General features: G+C 43.4%; 1 protein-coding gene and 1 long non-coding RNA gene across 2 annotated transcripts in view; one reads left to right on the top strand and one right to left on the bottom strand.

Moving 5' to 3' along the window:
* Window positions 1-22,309, bottom strand: part of MYOCD (myocardin) — a 255,330-nt gene that overhangs the window by 110,641 nt on the left and 122,380 nt on the right. The gene's annotated exons all lie outside the window — the stretch shown is intronic.
* LOC132594150 (uncharacterized) lies at window positions 3,026-14,315 on the top strand. The gene is made up of 3 exons (XR_009560372.1): window positions 3,026-3,081; window positions 10,985-11,155; window positions 12,326-14,315. It is a non-coding gene; the product is annotated as an uncharacterized lncRNA (long non-coding RNA).

The raw sequence follows: 22,309 nt of genomic DNA, 5'->3' as shown, positions 1-22,309 counted from the left end.
GAATCCCTGAGACAGCTCTCAGGTACAGGACGTAACGCGATTGCTTCATCTCACACTTTTTGAATATTTCCCCCCTGACTTACGAAGTCCTGTAAAGACACGCACGTTGAGAGGCCTGTAAGCTAAGTAGTTCTAACAGACTGTGTATTCTTTTAGAACAGACTTTATTACATTATGTGCACCTTTTTTAAAATTCATTACCTCACACTAAATGTTTAGAGTGTCTACCACGTGCAAAACTATGTGAAATATTACCTACTAGGGGATATAAAGTATAAGACATTAATTTCTACCTTTAAAGACCTTACCATCCTTTCTGCGGGGCGGGGGCCATAAAAGGCGTGTGTACACCAGAACATAAGCTTGAATGTAGGTGTCTTGTCGGTATTGTTCGATGATACCGTCGGTACAGTGCTGAGCACGTGGTCGGCAGTCAGGAAGTATTTACAGAATAATGAATGTATGTATGAATCACCCGCTGTATTTTACTGAATCCAAGATGCACATTTTTCTATCTTTTACTATCACCAAAATACAATGCCTCTTAAAAATCAATGGGATGCAAAGGGGAAAGGGAGGAGGGATAAATTAGGAGTTTGGGATTGACATATACACACACTATATATAAAATATATAAACCACAAGGACCTACTGTACAGCACAGGGAATTATGCTCAATATTTTGTGATAACCTATAAGGGACAAGAATCTGAAAAGGAATATCTATCTATCTCTGAATCACTTTGCTGTACACCTGAAACTGACCATTTGTAAATCAACTATACTGCAATTAAAAAAAAGAAAAAAAATCAATGAAATGTCACACTGTACTTGGAAGTTTTTTCTCTTTCTCAGTAGTTCATACAATAATGTCTTACCTTATAATCAACGCTTTTGAATTCAATGATATATGATGAATAATGATACAAGGGAGGATTTATTTAAGTATTAGAATACAGCACCTGATTCTTTGGACATCATAAGAGGAAAGCTTCTTTGTAGTAGGAGCTAGACTACATTTGAAGAGGAGAAAAGGAGGTCTAGTTGGGGCTGGGAGGTGAAAGCAGGGAAGGATGACATGGAAATAAGTGGAGGGAGATTACAAATGTGAACAAGACACACAGAGAGACGTGATTAAAATATGTTTCAGGGCTATTGAAAAGGTAGACATTCCTGGAATGGAGAGTTCATATAGAGAAGTGGTACAGCGTAAGCCTATAAGCAAAGGTGGGATCATGGCAGATTTTAAAGGGCTTTGAATAACAAGCTGGAAAGTTTGGATTTCATCTCGTATATAAATTTTGAGCCAAAGAACACTTAAAATAGTGTTCTAAGAGAATTAATCTGTGCAGGGTGGATTGAAGTTTGTAAAAATACTGGAGACAGGGAAAGCAGATAGTGGATTATTTTTGTAATCCAGCAGAAATTTAAGGACAGACTGTGCTAGGGTCATAGAAATGGGAATGGAGAACAAAGGTGAGATATGCGAGAAATTTTGAAGGAATTGGTCAGTGATATCTCTTGTTTTACATAATCATCATTTATTTAACTCCTTCTATGTGTCAGGCAGCGTTGTGCTAAATACTTTTAAGCATCATTTCACTTAGTATTCAAACAGAACTTATTATTTTCTCCATTATTTTCTTAATGTCACTTATTTCCTCTAGTTTATAGCTGAGGAAACAGTAACTGGTACATAACCTTGTGTCATTAAATGCTTCTTGCCTTGAATTCTTCTTTCGTTAATGGTAGTCTACCCCTGCATTTTAAAAAATATTTTGCTATAAAATTATTTATTTATTATTTATTTTTGGTTGTGTTGGGTCTTTGTTGCTGCACGCGGGCTTTCTCTAGTTGCGGCGAGCGGCAGCTACTCTTCGTTGCGGTGCATAAGCTTCTCATTGCGGTGGCTTCTCTTGTTGCGGAGCATGGGCTCTAGGCGCGCGGGCTTCAGTAGCTGTGGCACGTGGGCTCTAGAGTGCAGGCTCAGTAGTTGTGGCGCAGGGGCTTAGTTGCTCCGCGGCATGTGGGATCTTCCCGGATCAGGGCTCGAACCTGTGTCCCCTGCATTGGCAGGTGGATTCTTAACCACTGCGCCACCAGGGAAGCCCCAAACTAGAGTATAATTTAACCTCTGCTACTCTCAGTAATAACTCTCAATAATTAATCAAGAATATTAAATATAGAGGAAAGTATTCAGACTTAAAAATTTTTTTTCATTATACAGTATTTTTGGCAAGAATTGGTCTTACATTTGCATCCAGTGTCAAAATCATTTTAACAAAAAAATGTAAAACTTTAAATCTTATTGTCCTTATTACTCACCATCATCTATTTGTACTTTTCTCTCTTCGAGCTAGCGTTATATCTTTGTATTTTATATACTTATCTGCTTTTGTGAAATCACTCTATCTGATTAACTTTGTAGGAATGGGTGTATTGGTGTCGTTTTAAAGTGTGTAAGTCTAAGAACATTTCCCATCATTGCAATATTTTCTCATCTGAAATCTGTAAACTGGACTTCTGCTTAGAGTGTTGCAAAGGAGAAGTTTGATGTAGAACTGACTTCTTCTTCTGTGAGTAATTTTACAAAAATACATGGATTCTTATGGGTTCCTCCCCTCCCACACTTGAATTAGAAGAAAACGCAAACAAGATACGTCTTGATGTTTGTCTTAGTTTATTCTTAGGTGTGCTACTTGGTGAAAAGACTCATGTCTTTTGTTAGTTCAGGAAGGATTTTCCTTTAATTCTTTGTTCATTGATCCTTTGAATACTCTGATCTCTTTCTGGAATTTTTGTTCCACATAAATACTAGACTTTCTGGATCATGCCTAATACTTTACCACGTTTATCATTTATACTCCACGTTATGTGGAAACTTCTTGATCTTATACTGTAATTAAATTATGTACTTTTTATAGACTCCATTTGATATGTGCCACCTTCACTGAATTTTAAAATGTATCTGTCATTTTTCAGTTGCTAATAAATATTTTCTGATGTCAGATTGCTTCCTTTTCAGGATCAGCTTCGTAAGTGTAAAATCTTCCTGAAGAACATTGAAAATACATATTAGAGGTAGGTTGCCTATGATTATTTCAGTAACTGTTACTGAAATGGGGGGGTATTTCCTTTATCAGATCAGTTCCCTTTTTGGAGACTGTGGAATATTTTCATACATCTACTGCTTTTCCTCCATGACCATTCAGGTGATTTGTCCAGTATAGAGAGTTGAGATGGATTCTATCAAGGATTTTGTGTATTGGTATTAAAATAGTTCGGGTCCAGGTGAAGGGAAAAGGGAAACATTTAGATTCACAGATCTTTAGTTTGCCAGATTAGAGACCCAGTAGCTGGTGGGGAGTAAGGAGGGACTTCAAACCAGAGGCAACTGTGGAAGAAGAAATGTGGCCCAGACAAGACGACATCCCTACACCATTCCACTCTTTGCGGGACAACACAATGTCCCAGTCTTTGCAGGTGTGCTGAAGCCAGCTTGGACTGTTCGTGAGGTTTGATGGCATGCATCTCTTCCCAACTCCATTTTTGGTGACATCACAGTGCTAACTTGAAATAGTTGGTGGTGGGAATATTTACACCAGAGACATTGGCAAACACTACAAGTCATGGCGCCCCTCATCCCTGACAAATGGTGGTTAAACATTTACCAGAAAATGACTGCTTCTAGAAAACATATTTAGTTTTCCATTTTCCTGGGTCCAATGTCTAACTCTGCCTTGAGAAAATTTGTGATGAAGATGAAGCTTGATTTTGGTGTTTTTACATATTCCTCTGTTATGGGCTGAATTATATCTTCTCAAAATTCGTATGTTGAAGCCTTAACACTCGGTACCTCAGGATGTGATTGTCTTGGGAAATGGGGTCTTTAAAGAGGCTGTCGCAGGAAGCCCTAATCTAATCTGACTAGAGTCCTTATAAGAGGGGGAGATTAGGACACAGAGAGACACCAGGGAGGTGCACACACAGAGGAAAGGCTAAGTGAAGACACAGCAAAAAGACAGTTGTCTCCAAGCCAAGAAGAGAGGCTTCAGAAGAAACCAAGCCTGCTGACAATTCGATCCTGGACTTCTAGACTCCGGAACTGGGAGGAAATAAATTTCTATTGTTTGAGCCACCCAGTCTGTGGAATTTTGTTATGGCAGCCTGAGCTGACTCACGCTTTCCCTCTCATGATCCCAAACCAACTCATACTCCCCCCTTCCCTTTACCCCATGAGAAAGTCAACCAGGGCTTTCTAGTTCCTTACAAACAGCAGAGAATTATGTATCAGCTTACATGTTTAATCAACTTTGTTACAGATTCCCACCCAAGGGTCAGCTCAGTCCTCCTCTTAGTGTGCAAAGCCACTGACCTCTTCCTTCCCCTTGTCATCCTACACCTGCCCCTAGAGTTTCTGTCTACATAGAGAGTCAGGCAGGGGAGTGAACCGAACAGTGAGGAGGGGGCATCACACACGGGTGAGAATGCAACCAAAGATCAAGGCGATGGGTTCAAAGGTGATGAAGGGCAGAGTTATCTTGATGTAAGAAAATAAGGACTTTTTTTTTTTGGCTGAAAAGAACGTCCTTCTTTCAAAATACACTATCTTAGAGGACTAAGAAATGGTGGACTATTCACAGATGAAATTCTGAAGGTGGCATCTTTAATTCCAAAGATGTGCCCAGTTGACCCACCTCCTCATCTTATTTCCACCTAAATCTGTGTCCCTAAGCAAAAAACACCTTAGGGTGATGCTACTTCAATGCCTCATAAAGAATTACGGATGGACCTAGAGATTGTCATACTGAGTGAAGTAAGTCAGACAGAGAAAAAATACATACGACCTCCCTCATATGTGGAATCGAAAAAAATGGTACAAATGAACCTATTTACAAAACAGTCACAGCTGTAGAAAACAAACTTACGGCTACCGGGGGGAAAGGGGGCAAGGATACAATGGGAGACTGGGATTGACATATATACACTACTACATATAAAATAGATAATAAGAACCTACAGTATAGCACAGGGAACTCTACTCAATACTCTGTAATGACCTATATGGGAATAAAATATAAAAAAGAGTGGCTATGTGTATATGTATAACTGACTCACTATGCTGTACAGCAGAAACTAACACAACATTGTAAATCAACTATACTCCAATAAAAATTAAAATAAAAAAGAATTATAACTCAGGCTTCTTGATTATATATTTCTTTAATTTTTTTAACATCTTTATTGGAGTATAATTGCTTTATGCTGTGTTAGTTTCTGCTTTATAACAAAGTGAATCAGTTATACATATACATATATCCCCATATCTCCTCCCTCTTGCGTCTCCCTCCCACCTTCCCTATCCCCCTCTAGGTGGTCACAAAGCTCCGAGCTGATCTCCCTGTGCTGTGTGGCTGCTTCCCACTAGCTATCTATTTTACATTTGGTAGTGTATATATGACCATGCCACTCGCTCACTTCGTCCTAGCTTACCCTTCCCCCTCCCCGTGTCCTCAAGTCCATTCCCTACGTCTGCGTCTTTATTCCTGTCCTGCCCCTAGGTTCTTCAGAACCACATTTTTTTCTTTTTCTTTTTTTAGATTCCATATATATGTGTTAGCATATGGTATTTGTTTTGCTCTTTCTGACTTACTTCACTCTGTATGACAGACTCTAGGTCTATTCACCTCACTACAAATAACTCAATTTTGTTTCTTTCTATGGCTGAGTTATATTCCATTGTATATATGTGCCACATCTTCTTTACCATTCATCTGTCGATGGCCACTTAGGTTGCTTCCATGTCCTGGCTATTGTAAATAGAGCTGCAATGAACATTGTGCTACATGACTCTTTTTGAGTTACGGTTTTCTCAGGGTATATGCCCAGTAGTGGGATTGCTGGGTCATATGGGAGTTCTATTTTTAGGTGTTTTGTTTTTTTTTTTGCGGTACACGGGCCTCTCACCACTGCGGCCTCTCCCACTGCGGAGCACAGGCTCCGGACGTGCAGGCCCAGCGGCAATGGCTCACGGGCCCAGCCGCTCCGCGGCATGCGGGATCCTCCCGGACCAGGGCACGAACCCGCGTCCCCTGCATCAGCAGGCGGACTCTCAACCACTGCGCCACCAGGGAAGCCCTATTTGTAGTTTTTTAAGGAACCTCCATACTGTTCTCCATAGTGGCTGTATCAATTTATATTCCCACCAACAGTACAAGAGGGTTCCCTTTTCTCCACGCCCTCTCTAGCATTTACTGTTTCTAGATTTTTTTATGATGGCCATTCTGACTGGTGTGAGGTGATACCTCATTGTAGTTTTGATTTGCATTTCTCTAATGATTAATGATGTTGAGCATTCTTTCGTGTGTTTGTTGGCAGTCTGTATATCTTCTTTGGAGAAACGTCTATTTAGGTCTTCTGCCCATTTTTGGATTGGGTTGTTTGTTTTTTTGATATTAAGCTGCATGAGCTGCTTGTAAATTTTGGAGATTAATCCTTTGTCAGTTGCTTCATTTGCAAATATTTTCTCCCATTCTGAGAGTTGTCTTTTCGTCTTGTTTATGGTTTCCTTTGCTGTGCAAAAGCTTTTAAGTTTCATTAGGTCCCATTTGTTTATTTTTGTTTTCATTTCCATTTCTCTAGGAGGTGGGTCAGAAAGGATCTTGCTGTGATTTAGGTCATAGAGTGTTCTGCCTATGTTATCCTCTAAGAGTTTTATAGTGTCTGGCTTTAAATTTAGGTCTTTAATCCATTTTGAGTTTATTTTTGTGTATGGTGTTAGGGAGTGTTCTAATTTCATTCTTTTACATGTAGCTGTCCGGTTTTCCCAGCACCACTTATTGAAGAGGCTGTCTTTTCTCCATTGTACATCCTTGCCTCCTTTATCAAAAATAAGGTGACCATATGTGTGTGGGTTTATCTCTGGGCTTTCTATCCTGTTCCACTGATCTATATTTCTGTTTTTGTGCCGGTACCATACTGTCTTGATTACTGTAGCTCTGTAGTATAGTCTGAAGTCTGGGAGCCTGATTCCTCCAGCTCTATTTTTCTTTCTCAAGATTGCTCTGGCTATTCAAGGTCTTTTGTCTTTCCATACAAATTGTGAAAATTTTTGTTCTAGTTCTGTGAGAAATGCCATTGGTAGTTTGATAGGGATTGCACTGAATCTGTAGATAGCTTTTGGTAGTAGAGTCATTTTCACAATGTTGATTCTTCCAATCCAAGAACATGCTCTGTCTCTCCATCTGTTGTATCACCTTTAAGTTCTTTCATCAGTGTCTTATAGTTTTCGGCATACAGTTTTTTGGTCTCCTTAGGTAGGTTTAATCCTAGGTATTTTATTCTTTTTGTTGCAATGGTAAATGGGAGTGTTTCCTTAATTTCTCTTTAGATTTTTCATCATTAGTGTATAGGATACAGGACATTTCCTGTATTTGATATCTAGTCTCACAGCATTGTGGTCGAAAAAGATACTTGATACAATTTCAATTTTCTTAAATTTACCAAGGTTTGATTTGTGACCCAAGATATGATCTATCCTGGAGAATGTTCCATGAGCACTTGAGAAGAAAGTGTACTCTGTTGTTTTTGGATGGAATGTCCTATAAATATCAATTAAGTCCATCTTGTTTAATGTATCATTTAAATCTTGTGTTTCCTTATTTATTTTCATTTTGGATGATCTGTCCATTGGTGAAAGTGGGGTGTTAAAGTCCCCTACTATGATTGTGTTACTGTCGATTTTCCCTTTTATGGCTGTTAGCATTTTCCTTATGTATTGAGGTGCTCCTATGTTGGGTGCATAAATATTTACAATTGTTACATCTTATTCTTGATTGATCCCTTGATCATTATGTGGTGTCCTTCTTTGTCTCTTGTAATAGTCTTTATTTTGAAGTCTATTTTGTCTGGTATGAGAATTGCTACTCCAGCTTTCTTTTGATTTCCATTTTCATGGAATATCTTTCCATCCCCTCACTTTCAGTCTGCATGTGTCCCTAGGTGTGAAGTGGATCTCTTGTAGACTGCATATATACGGGTCTTGCTTTTGTATCCATTCAGCCAGTCTATGTCTTTTGGTTGGAGCATTTAATCCATTTACATTTAAGGTAGTTATTGATATGTACGTTCCTATCACCATTTTTACTGCTGCGGCCTCTCCCGTTGTGGAGCACAGGCTCCAGACGTGCAGGCTCAGTGGCCATGGCTCACGGGCCTAGCCGCTCCGCGGCATGTGGGATCTTCCCGGACCAGGGCACGAACCCGTGTCCCCTGCATCGGCAGGTGGACTCTCAACCACTGCGCCACCAGGGAAGCCCCACCATTTTCTTAATTGTTTTGGCTTTGTTATTGTAGGTCTTTTCCTTCTCTTGTGTTTCCTGCCTAGACAAGTCCCTTTAGCATTTGTAGTAAAGCTGGTTTGGTGGTGCTGAATTCTCTTAGCTTTTGCTTGTTTGTAAAGGTTTCAATTTCTCTGTTGTATCTGAATGTGATGCTTGCTGGGTAGAGTAATCTTGGTTGTAGGTTCTTCCCTTTCACCACTTTGAATATGTCCTGCCACTCCCTTCTGGCTTGCAGAGTTTCCGCTGAAAGATCAGCTGTTAACCTTATGGGGATTCCCTTGTCTGTTATTTATTGTTTTTCCCTTGCTGCTTTTAATATTTTTTCTTTGTACTTAATTTTTGATAGTTTGATTAATATGTGTCTTGGCATGTTTCTCCTTGGATTTATCCTTTATGGGACTCTCCGCCCTTCCTGGACTTGATTGACTATTTCCTTTCCAATATTAGAGAAGTTTTCGACTACAATCTCTTCAAATATTTCAGTCCCTTTCTTTTTCTATTCTTCTTCTAGGACCCCTGTAATTCGAATGTTGGTGCAGTTAATGTTGTCCCAGAGGTCTCTGAGACTGTCCTCAATTCTTTTCATTCTTTTTTCTTTATTCTGCTCTGCGGTAGTTATTTCCACTATTTTATCTTCCAGGTCACTTATCCATTCTTCTGACTCAGTTATTCTGCTATTGATTCCTCCTAGAGAATTTTTAATTTCATTTATTTTGTTGTTCTTCATTGTTTGTTTGCTCTTTAGTCCTTCTAGGTCCTTGTTAAAAGATTCCTGCATTTTCTCCATGCTAGTTCCAAGATTTTGGATCATCTTTACTATCATTATTCTGAATTCTTTTTCAGGTAGACTGCCTATTTCCTCTTCATTTGTTTGGTTTGGTGGGTTTTTACCTTGCTCCTTCATCTGCTGTGTGTTTCTCTGTCTTCTCATTTTGCTTAACTTACTGTGTTTGGGGTCTCCTTTTTGCAGGCTGCAGGTTTGTAGTTCCCGTTGTTTTTGGTGTCTGCCCTCAGTGGTTAAGGTTGGTTCAGTGGGTTGTGTAGACTTCCTGGTGGAGGGATCTGGTGCCTGTGTTCTGGTGGATAAGGCTGGATCTTGTTTTTCTGGTGGGCAGGACCGTGTCCGGTGGTCTGTTTTGGGGTGTCTGTGACCTTATTATGATTTCAGGCAGCCTCTCTGCTAATGGGTGGGGTTGTGTTCCTGTCTTGCTAGTTGTTTGGCATAGAGTGTCCAGTACTGTAGCTTGCTGGTCATTGAGTGGAGCTGGGTCTTAGCCTTGAGACGGAGATCTCTGGGAGAGCTCTCGCCTATTGATATTATGTGGGGCTGGAAGGTCTCTGGTGGTCCAATGTCCTGAACTCAGCTCTCCCACCTCAGACGCACAGGCCTGACACCCGGCCAGAGCACCAAGACCCTGTCAGCCACACGGCCAGGTACGTGGGGAGTTTCTTGCCTTTTGGGAATTCTGAGGTCTTCTGCCAGCGTTCAGTAGGTGTTCTGTAAGAGTTGTCCCACATGTAGATGTATTTCTGATGTATTTGTGGGGAGAAGGGTGATCTCCACGTCTTACTCCTCCGCCATCTTGAAGGTCTCTCCCGAAGCTCTTTTATAGAAAGACAGACTCCGCGCTGAGCAGAAACTGTGCAGCTCGGGGGGCAATGGTCCTGGCGACGGCTCTTCCTATAGCCTACCTCCCCCTTTCCCACAGAAGCTGTGCAGAGTGGGCTTCCTTGGGGCAGCCATTTGGGCTCTTAATATCTTGATTATATTTAGAAAGTCAGAAAACAATTGATTTTGAAATGACTGATGAATTATGATTATGTAAAAACATTTGTACTAAAAGACTCTTTAATATGGCTAAATAAATATTTGTCTCACTAACTTATACTTGGTTCAGTTGTGATCACCGGGATTACCCCAAGTCACATACTGTTTGGGAGAGGGAGTCATGGCGATTCATAACACTCTATAGTAGGATACTATGTAGGAAAGTCATCCCTTCAACAAATCCTTACTGAAGAAGCCCAGTCGTCTGCTAGCCACTGAGGACACAAAGATGAACGAGATACAGCCTCTGTCCTCCACCAGGTACAAGGCATATGAACACACCCTTTCAGTAAAGTAGGTTCTAACGGAGGCACTATCATTACACACTGTGTATGCTTGGAAAAGTCATTTGATTTTCTTGAGTCTCAATTTCTCTTATCCACGAAATGGGATCACTGGGTCCTGTCGGACCATTCCCGAGTTTTTCCTGAGTATCAGCTAGGATCCAGTAAGTGAGAATTAAAGACTACGTTAATGGTAAACCCCAGGCCTTCTCAGACCTCATCTTAAAGACAGAAACATTGTGTGCATTGGTTTGGCTCTTCCAGGCAGCATGGCCCTCCTGTGCATGCTGGACAATTTCAGTTAACCTTGGGCTACTGGAGCCTGTGCTCTCAGAAGCAGATGCTCTAGGGTTTTCTCACTTCTGGCCTCTTCCCCTCCCCATGTTCTCTGCCCAGCTGTGTCATAACTTACGCCCTCGACATCTAACTGTGGTACAGAAGAGCACGGGTTTTGAGTCCAAAGGGCTGGGAGGACAGATCTTGCTTCTCTTTGTGTGGCAATTTCTTAGTTTCCCTTTCATCTATTGCAGGTGCTTGGGAGAAAGAAAACAGACCCGCCAGTAAATCAGTAAATCAATAACTTTAACAATAAATCATGAAGCCAGATTCATCCACAAGGACTGCAGCACGAGGATCCCTCCGCCCTCAACAAGACCGTTTGTTTGCATTCATCAAGTCTTCTCTACATGCCGGCTGCCTCTGTGAGTTCCCACCATAACTGAATATTGCATTCAAGGGAAAGCCAAGAGAGGTTAAACAAGGTGCCCCAGACCACACAGGTCTGCCTGATTGCAAGCTTCAGCTCCGTCCCCTTGACTCAAATTGCCTCACAACTGTCTCCAAGATCCTCGTTAATGTTCAGAAGTAGGGTATTCCCGGAAGCCCGGTTTCTGGGCTAAAATAGAACAGTGCCCACCCACCATTTTCTGTCCCTCATGCTTTGGGTGCATACTTTGAGGCATATGCAAATATCTCTTTACCTCAATTCCTGCCTATTCCTGACTGTGGAGTTCGGATCAGGAGGAGAGTTAATATTGAAAAGAGATGATGTTAAGGGCTCTAGAGATGACTAATTCCTATTCTCTACCGACTTGCCTTGGGACCATGGCTGAGACACTTCCTAACCAGATTGAAGTAAGAAATGTGTCTGTGAAATGAGGAGGGTTGAGTTGCGATTCAAGTTCTAGAGTGGGAGACACTCAGCCCTAGCCCAGGTGGCTCACATCCACCCAGTGTCCTTCCACTGACAGCTCTGTGTCCTGGACACAGTCCTCCTGCTGGTGGCAGGAGAAAGGTCGGGCTGGCGTACTTCTCAGTTCCCTTTTGCTCGTTAGTTGGCAAATCCTCATAGAATAAAAACGCCTTTCCGTGTAATTCTAATCAAAACACACTTTGAAAGGGGTGTCTGTTGCCAAAACTTTATATTTATCCCAAGAAAAATGAGAAACTATTTTTGGATTATCTGCCCATGAGTCTCCTGCCTTACTGCAGATAAACATGAATTACTTGCATGCAAACCCCTGTGTGGCTCAGAACATGTGTCTGAGCACATGTTCTCAGACAATCCTCCCTCCCAGGATTCTGCCCGTGAAAACGGAGGTTCTGTGCTGCTTCTCCTCCCTGGCAGCTCCAAGCTGTGATCAGGTAAAGGATGTAGGAGGTACAGATCTAGGTCTGAGCTCTGGCTTGGTTACTTCCCAGCTCTGGAGCTTCGGGCAAGTTTTTAAACCTCTCTGAGCCTCAGTTTGCTCATCTGTAAAATGGGGATGGGGGACACCTAATTTCAAGGCGGCTGTGGGGATTAAACGCAACAAAGCCTAGTTATACGGAGGGGGAGTATTCAATAACTGCTTTGTCCCTTCTCTTCCCAGATCTGTATTTGGCCCTGAAAGAAGAGATCTTAATCTACACTGAAGGAGACGGCAGAGAAATTAGGGAAAACACACACATTTGCCTTCATCCTCCCTGTGTTTTGGCCAGGCAGACTTAGCTCTAGAGAGGGAAGCAGCTATGGACAGGCTGCTTCAGAGCAGGAGACAAACGCCAATGGCCTTAGGAGCCAGGCAGGTAACAGAGATGCAGAGAGCAGACAGGAAGTGATGGGACATGCTGTTCAGCAGGGATGCACATGCTAACCTCAGGCCTCTGGATTTGAAAATTTCACAACACCACGCCAGCCCAGCAAACACTTGGGTGGGCGGAACGGCGCCCTTGGAGCTCCAGTCTGTAACTCCTACTCCAGAGGGACATATTGTTCCATTCCTTCAAAAGCCATCTCACAAAATCCACCTCCCCTGGAAATCTGTTCTTCCTTCCTTTACTCATGGTCCCTGGCCTTTTCTAGCCCAGCCACTCATTTGCAAGCAGTTACTGAGCACCTGTTTTACACAAATCACTGTGGAATAGACACATGAAAAAGCACGCAAGAGTGGACACAGTCATCCGAATTTAAAGCAAAGCATCTAGAAACGAGAAGAGCATTTCAGTGAGCTGTTACATATATGTATTATAACAGCATTGCAATTTGCTAGGGAAATAGACAGGATAGAAATTGCTTCTGTCTGGTGGGAGAGGGGGCAGGCGCAGGAGAGAGGGACACTTAATTGTGGAGGTGTCCCAGGAGCCCTAATGGGTTTTGACAGGCGGCACGCAGGGAGGTGGGTACATCCCATTACAGGTCTGTGGTTATGGATTTTGTCTGTCTCTCGCGTGTACGTTTATGCCCTCTTTCCTGTAGGAAATTTGGAAGCTCCCTGAAGGAGGGGACTGCGTCCCCTATGTGGTTTTCCCGATTTCCTTGACATTCCATAACACCTATCTTAGTTTCTTGTTACTGAAGCATCCTTTTCTGGTTGTTGAGAGAAGGAGAAGCTGGATTCCTCTATCGGTGGGAAGCAAACAGTCGGAGGCACTTGGGGAACACAGATAAAGGTAGTGAGATTGGTGTTGGGTCTGAACGAGCCATGGATTCCTGAGACTGTGGCTGACAGGTGATGTCTCGCCCCTGATAATGGCCCATCAGGACTTCCTCCTCAGCTGAAAGGAGAGGAAAGGCAGGCACACTGGTCCCTAATTGTCCCTAATCACGGATGTTTAGAGACAACCCAGAGGGACGACCTCCCGCGTTAGGGATTTTACCAGGAAGCAGTGGATCAGGTTATCAGCAGGCAAAGGATAAAGAGTGTTGACTTAGCTGTAGGGGGGTCGGACCCAGGCTGATTTGGCAAAACCAATGACACTGGGTCTCATCCCTTTTACCGAGGCTCCCGGTCTTGTCTGTTTCAGGGTTTCAGGAAAGATGGAGATGAAACAGGGAAAGATAAGAACGTTTCCCAAACACCTGTTATTTGCTAGACTAAATTCTTTACCTACATTAGCTCACTTACTCCTCACGGAGACCCACGATCAAATCAGTGATAGGCATCGCTGTTCTTTTTTACTTTGGAGGAAAACCGAGAGACGGGGACTGCATGCCCTGCCTGGGATCGCGCTTTGAGAAGGCTGCAGGGCGGAGCTTCAGTCCCAAGTCTGCCCATCATATAAGCTTCCTGCTCTAGCTGTCTCCGTGACCTCAGTCAGGATCCTCAGGAAACAGACTCTGACAGTGTTAGGTGTGGACGTAGAAGGCTTGTGGGGAATAATTCTTACAAGAGTGAGGAAAGCAGAATTAAGCAAGGAAAGAAGTTAAGCTGTGATGTGATTGCCATGGAAACCCCAGCAGATCCCAGTAGAACCGGGACCAGGGTGAAGCAAGCCTTGCCTTGGGACGAAATGTAAGGGGTGCCAGGAAACGCAGTCGTCACGATACATGATATTTTAATGCAACGTGAAAAAAAATTAAGCTAACGGTAAAAAATCCATCATGAACACACTATCAAAATTTTAAATACAGTCAAAATCCAACCCTGCACTTGTGTGACTGCCCTCACTCTCCTCACCCCGGTCAAGGTCAGTCTTTATTGAAAAATTTGATAGTTCTCCTGGATTCTTTTTTTGCAGTATTAAAAAAAAATATTGCATTAAAATTGTATCTGTCTTGTTTACTGAGACTTTGGGTGCCCCCTTAAGTTTTGTAGCTGAGGTGAGCACCTTCATCTCCTCATCCTAGTCCTGGCTCTGAATCCCAGGAGCTCTGGAGCTGGGATGGTCCTTCAGAGTCGTTCTGCCTTCAGGCAATGAGGCTGGGGCTCCTTATCGCCATCCTCATGGACCAGTCATTGAGTGTATGTGCCCCTGGGGAGGGGATCGAACCTTGGGTAATTCTCTTTGGCTGAGAGCAAATCTCTAAGTGGGATTCAGCTGAGAGGCATCAGCCCCTAAACACTCCAAGCAGCTGGGGGCTCTGGGTGTCAGACTACTGTATCCACTACACCCCTCCAAGCAACTTACCTTGAATCCAGGGCTTTCCCTACTGTGTCCTCTGAACTAGAGGCAAAGCTTATTATGAGACTAAAACTCTTAGGGAAGGAAAGAACTCTTAGGACAGCACTTGGAAATGCTTTATCAAGAGCCCAAGGTGGGAGCAGAGGGGTGGAATGTACAAAGCAGGGATGTGGGCAGCTGGACCCTGAATGGGATTTGGGATGGGAGTTCCATGGTGTCTTAGTCCGTTCCTGCTGTATAAAAGGATACCACAGACTGGGTGGCTTATAAACAACAGAAATTTATTTCTCCCAGTTCCTGAGGCTGGGATGTCCAAGATGAAGGTGTCGACAGATTTGGTGTTTGGTGAGGGCCCACTTTCTGGTTCATAAACAACTGTCTTTACACGGGAGGTGGGGTGAAGGAACTCCCTGGAGTCTCTTTTATCAGGGCACTAATCCCATTCATAAGGGCTCCACCCTTATGACCTAATCACCTCCCAAAGGCCCCACCTCCAAATACCATCATACTGAAGGTGAGGTCTCAATGAGTTTTGAGGGGAAATAAACAGTCAGCCTGGGGTCAGGAGAGCTCAGCTTTCCCAATCCCTCAGTTGCACCTGCAGTCACACTGTCGTCAAGGCAAAGACCCTGGAGTCTGGCTTCTTGGGTTCAAATCCCACTTCCTCTACCTGTTAGGTGTGTTGACTGGGTGAGTTACTTAACCTCTCTATGTGTCACTTCTTCAGAGAGAATAATAATATGGGTCTTGTAGCTTTACAATGGTTCAAACAACCAATATGAAGGAAGCACCTAGAAGAGTACCTGGCACAAAGGAAGTGCTGGTTACTTTTTCCAGCCGTGTTCTCTCTCCTTTATCCTCTCCTCTCCTCTGTTTCCAACTCTCCCTTTCTGTCTTTCCTTCCTTCTCTTTCTCTTTTCCTTAGCTGATTCTCATGTGAAGCTGACATAATATGCTTTATGACTCAAAACATGACCTGCTTTGTGCTTAATTTAAACTCAGGTAAGGGAAAGGTCCCATATCAGAATGGTCCTTTCCATTGTTTCTTTTTGGTAGTTTATGGTCCTCAAGTGAGATTTTCCCATGGTCGTGTGGCTCCAAATAGAAAACCTGTTTCCCACCCTTGACCTCTGTTCTCATTACCTCATCATGAAGTCTCTATTAGCTTTTTCTGGACCCTAATGTTACTGAGATTAGACTTAATGTGGTGTGGCCAAGTATACAAGGACCCACTTGGGCCATGATAAAGGTTTCTACGTTTCATGAGAAATCTTGAATTCCTTTTGAGATGATTTCAGGAGGGTACAGAGATGTTCTTTTTTTAAAAAGTTATTTTTGCCTGTGGAACACACCATTGCCACAAATAATGAGCCTCATGCAAACGCCACGCTAGACAGGCAAACTCGCAGCTTGTGAGACAGTAACTCTTTCCTCTCCTAATTTTTCACTCTTTCACGGCTTATCAACATGGAAGGGAAAGTTCATCGGCTCTTGGGAGTAAGTTTAGAGATAAGCAAATTTAAAACATGCAAGCCAGCACTGGAAAGTTTAAAAATTAGCAAAACCTCAGGAAGGAGCCAAACTGACAGTTTTTTAAACCTAGTTACTGTGGAGAGCGGGGACCAGCCATTGATAGAGAGCCATGTAAAGGAGATGAGGCAAAAAGAACTTGTGGAAAATGGTGCTAGATTCAGATAAGCCTGAGACTGGACGTTGTTTCCTTTCTCGAAAAAGGAAGAAGCATGAAACAGCCCCGATCAAAGAGAAGACACTATTTGTTATTCAGGAACCAAACGGGACCCATTTACAGAACAGAGTTGCAGCTCTAGAATTTGTCCAGAGGAAACAGAAATGGATGGATCAAAGTTCAGTTAAACAGGATTGCTTATTTTAAAGCCTACACATTCAGCAATAGTAGGCACTGAAATTAATATTAGCGCTGAGTTAAGGAAATGACTAACATATTAGGGAACAAAAGTGGATCTGTGGATAATGCGAAACCAGCAATGAAAGGAAAGCCTCCATCCATCTGTCCATCCACCATCCACCCATCCACCCATCCATCCATTTGCCCATCTGCCCACCCACCCATCCATCCATCTCTCCGTCAACCCATCCACTAACCCACCCATCTTCCCACCATTCATCCATCCATCCATCCAACCAACCACCCACCTACCCATCCAGTGGGAACTCACTGGGATGTACTAGTTGTAGTACTAGCTAATACCTACATGAAAAGTCAATCTGAGCTTCAGAGAATTCACAGACAAATGGAAAGAAAAACATACCAACAACAGGATATGATGAAATAAGGTGCAGGCAGCACCACCCAGGCAAAGAAAGCCTGCATCTCCTTCGAGGTCTCAGAAAGTTTTACAGAGAAGACAGGCTTTGTTCTGGAATATTAAGGCTGAGCCAGAGTTTACCAGGTAGACAGCACGGCTCTCTCTACCTGGACGCCTCCTCTCTGTCCCCTGGCAGACTCAGAGGCAGGAGACAACCTCGCGTGTTTAGCCTTGGTGGGAGGGGTTTGCATTGCTGAGGTATAAAATAGGGCTAGAGGCCTCTTTGAGAATCTGATATGTGTCCTGCTCCCAACGCAAATACACATATACACACAACTGGACACGCAGTTTCAGGAGGTCCCTGAACCTATTCGTGTGCGCCAGGCCCGTGCCTCTGGGCATATGGGAGAAGAGAAGGAAGAAAAGAATAAGCTGGAGACACTTTCCTGTCAATGACATCAAGATCTGCCTACTGAAGACAGTGTGACATAGTGGACCCCCAAACAAACATAAAGCAAAAAGCCTGAACACAGAAACAGAGTAGAAAAGTGCTTGCCACGGGCTGCTGGGTGGGGAATAGGGAGAGGTTCGTAAAAGGGGACACACTTTCAGTTATAAGATGAGTAAGGTCTGAGGATCTAATACATAACATGGTGACCACAGTTGATAACACTGTACTGTGTAACTGAAATTTGCTAAGAGAGTAGAACTTAAATGCATCCCCCCACCACTACCACCAAAAAAAGATAAATATGTAAGGTGATGGATGGGTTAATTAACTCAGTAGGCGGGATCCTTTCACAATGTATGCATATATCAAATCGTCACGTTGCACACTTTGGTTTTTTTTTTTTTTTTTGCGGTACACGGGGCTCTCACTGTTGCGGCCTCTCCCGTTGCGGAGCACAGGCTCCGGACACGCAGGCCCAGCGGCCATGGCTCACAGGCCCAGCCGCTCCGCGGCATGTGGAATCTTCCCGGACCGGGGCACGAACCCGTGTCCCCTGCATCGGCAGGCAGACTCTCAACCACTGCGCCACCAGGGAAGCCCCACGTTGCACACTTTGAATGTCTTACAATCTTGTCAATTATATCTCAGGCTGGGAAAATACACTAAAAAGACCCCATCAGTACCATGTTACCAGAGTTTGTTGTAGATAACCGTTTCAGTCAATGGTTTCATGATCAACTTGTTTTTTTTTTTTCCTTCCATAGTGTGTAGATAACAGACACAGTTAGTCTCCAATAAGTCTCTGATGTTCATCATTATATATTTTGGTGTGAAAGAAGCAAAGTATCACGTGTTAAAATGGAAAGAAATATTTAAAGCTGAAAGACCCACTGAGTATTCTCAGTCAAGAGCTCAGAACCTAGAGCGGGCATCCAGGGAAGCAGTTCCCGTGGAAAGGTGTCTGAATACAGCCCGATTCCGGTGGTAGCACCTGCCCTGTAGACATTTGTTGTGTAGGAACACTGAAAAAGCTTCCAACACAGGACTGTCTTCAAAGCTGCCTTGTCATGGGAGTGGGGAAAATGAAACTTGAAATCAACAGACTTTGAGCAAATTACGGGCATTGTGCTTGCTATGGAAGTAACCTTCAAGACAGGTCTTACCACCTCCACTTCCCCGTAACTTCCACCCAGACTGGCACCCCTTAAGCCATCCTGAGTAGAATTACGCAGACCTGGGAATCTGGATGTGAACCTTGCAAGCACAGTGGGTGGGTTCTCTAGAAGCTAATGGTTTTCTCATTTTCCCTCAAAAGTGAATTTAGGACACCACATCTTTATTAGAGTAAAACACAGGTTATCTGTTCATATCCATTTCTGGAGAGAGCCCAGGAGATATTTCTTACCTACTGTTTTAAGGATTAGACACTTACCATTTATTGTAGGTCATGGAAAATGTTATTCTTTTCAAATTTCTGGATTATTTTTTATGTCCAAGGGTAAGTCAACATTCATAAAGACTTCTGTAGTCTACAATGCTTAGTTTAGGCAAGTTGGTGCCTCTGGAAGATATGAAAAAACTCACTGCAGTCTCTATTTATGGAAGAGACTGGCGGGGGGGATACCTTTCCAAAGTAGAAACTCTCTGCCTGCTTTGTGGCTCCTAACTGCCACGTGACCAAACTGGCCAATGAGATGCAATGGAGGTGTTGTGTGGGACTCCAAAAAGAGAAAGGACCACACTTTCCCCCCATTTCCTCTCTGCTTTTACTTGGAATGCAGTCATGATGAATAGTGACCTGGCAGCTATCTGGGACCATGAGGTAAACTGGAGAATGGAAGCCACATGTTCAAGGTGGTAGAGGAAACAGTTAGGAGCCTGGGACCCGGATGACACTGTGGTCCCACTATATTAGTCCTAAACCTCCTCTTCGACTCTTTTTATGATTAGACCACTAATATGGTTTTTCAGTTTTCGCAGCAAAACCCATTTTTCACTGAGACGGCATTCATCTTTTTTTTTTTTAACATCTTTATTGGGGTATAATTGCTTTACAATGGTGTGTTAGTTTCTGCTTTATAACAAAGTGAATCAGTTATACATATACATATGTTCCCATATCTCTTCCCTCTTGCGTCTCCCTCCCTTCCACCCTCCCTATCCCACCCTCCCTATCCCACCCCTCTAGGTGGTCACAAAGCACCGAGCTGATCTCCCTGTGCTATGCAGCTGCTTCCCACTAGCTATCTACCTTACGTTTGGTAGTGTATATATGTCCATGCCTCTCTCTCCCTTTGTCACAGCTTACCCTTCCCCCTCCCCATATCCTCAAGTCCATGCTCTAGTAGGTCTGTGTCTTTATTCCCGTCTTACCCCTAGGTTCTTCATGACCTTTTTTCTTTTTTTTCTTAGATTCCATATATATGTGTTAGCCTACAGAGCGAAGTAAGTCAGAGAGAGAAAAACAAACACCGTATGCTAACACCTTCATGTTGCTTTGTCAGTAGAGGTCAGTCTCCACGCCTAGGAGAACAATCATGTCGAATCTCAGTTTTGTTGAAGCAATCACCCACGGCTGATCTTCCTGATTGGCAGCTGTCCAAGCATGTCAGGCATTCCATCGGGCTACGGCATCAGAAGATCCTGGGTCATCAGCGTGATGGAAAGTTACAGTCGGCATAGCTGGGCAATGGTTCTGACGCTTCTCCTCTAAGATCTAAGAGAATCTCCAAAGCTCTGCCTTTGATCCACCATTTGTCAGAATCTTCTCTTTCTACCCGGCCTATTGAATAATGGATCCAGACAGGCTTGACTCTTCCCTCTGTTGTAAATATCCTAGATATGGGAGGCACAACCCATTTTTCTTTCAATTATTACCTGACTCGTGGGGCTATTTGACTTTTGTGCGTCAAAAAACAAACACAGAACATGAGAATGAAGCCAGGACTGCCCCAAACGCAAGAAAAAAAAGAAAGTCTTTCTCTTCCCCTGAATGTTTTTCTAGTGACTCCTTTTGGAATGTTATTTTGAACTTACAAAGGTTCTTTTAAAAAAAGCTTTGTGTATTTCTTTTAAGCATCCCTTGAGAAAGTCAGACTTAAACTTAGCCAAAGCGCTGGCTTTTCAAAAGCACTTTCTTAAAATAGATGATGTAAATCTTGGTGGGAAATCTTTAGGTGCCCCGAATGGACGGAAATAGAAATGTTAATGGAAATGCCATTTGTGAAGACAGTGGTGCGGCTCCATTCAGATGGACCCAATCAGAAAAGACTGGAGTTTTGCAAACCATTCCACTGTGAGTCTGAGCCCGGGGAGGGGGGAGTGGGGTGATAGGAAGCCAGTGGAAGAAAGTAAGAGCACAGGCCATAATAAAATTGTCTGCACCAGAGGGACTCCTGAGTTGGTTTTCTTTTTAACTCTTTTATGGAGAAACTGCACCTTACAAAGATTACAAATGTTGTTAAATGAGTCACCCCGGTAGCTCTGCAGGGCTTGGCATGACGTCAGCTGGTTTGCTGTGAAGGTCAATAGAGAGTGAAGTCACAGAGGTCTGGGCTACAGTGGAAACCCAGGGGCAAAGGCCTCCGTGCTGGGCTTCACAGATGCGGACCTGATGTTCAGATGTTTAGAAACATGCCTGGTCCTATGACTGTTCCTTAGCAAACCCAGGCAGTGCCAGCTTGGGGGCGTGGCTTGGTGACAGTGCTGTGAGGAGACAGTATAGCAGAGGGCTTTATCTCCCCCAATTCTATTCTAGATATCCCCCAAAGCTGTCCAGATAAAAGAAAATGGTATCCCCCCCCCAAAAAAAAAAAGAAAAGAAAATGGTATAACTGGATACAGACAGTTGAGAGTTTCTTATTCTTATTTTAAGAGCCTTTAAAGGTCTCTTTCGGGCTTCCCTGGTGGCGCAGTGGTTGAGAGTCCGCCTGCCGATGCAGGGGACACGGGTTCGTGCCCCGGTCCGGGAAGATCCCACATGCCGCGGAGCGGCTGGGCCCGTGAGGCATGGCCGCTGAGCCTGCGCGTCCGGAGCCTGTGCTCCGCAACGGGAGAGGCCACAACAGTGAGAGGCCCGCGTACCGCAAAAAAAAAAAAAAAAAAAAAAAAAAAAAATCCATAGCTTTTTGATGGACTTCAATGCAGCTCTCTACACAGCCTGGAACCTCCTTCCTCATCTCACCCCAGATATGCCTTCAGGGTCTCATTTTCTAAAACCTCATGTTCCCCGCGCCCCCCCCAACCAGGCACATGTTCCTGTTTTCTGCTCTCTTCTCCTGTCCTGTAGTTTGGGCGATGAGTTCTTACGTGACATGGGCGCTTCCATATTCAGCAAATATTTTCTAAGTGTCACTTCTGTGTGAGCTTTTGAGGCTATTTGGTGAACAGGACAAGCATACGCTCACCCTCATGGGGCTTTAATTCAGGGAATGGGCTCAAGAGAAGCCTGGGCAAACTTTCTCTGGAAGCAGCGTCATCAAGGCTGATAGTGTTGAAAGACGGGACAGGACGAACCTTAAATGAAAAGTTGCAAGAATTTTTGTTTTCCAACTTTCCCCCCCGCAATGTTATCGAGATAACTGACATATAACATTGTCTAAGTTTAAGGTGTACAACGTATTGATGTGAAACACTTCCATGTTGCAAAATGATCACCTACGTAGCATTAGTCCCATGGGGTCACGTAGTTCCATTTCTTTTTTGTGGCGAGAACATTTAAGATCTACCCTCTT

This window comes from Globicephala melas, chromosome 20 (assembly GCF_963455315.2).
Source record: "Globicephala melas chromosome 20, mGloMel1.2, whole genome shotgun sequence".
NCBI lineage: Eukaryota > Metazoa > Chordata > Mammalia > Artiodactyla > Delphinidae > Globicephala > Globicephala melas.
This window is presented reverse-complemented; position numbering and strand designations above follow the sequence as displayed.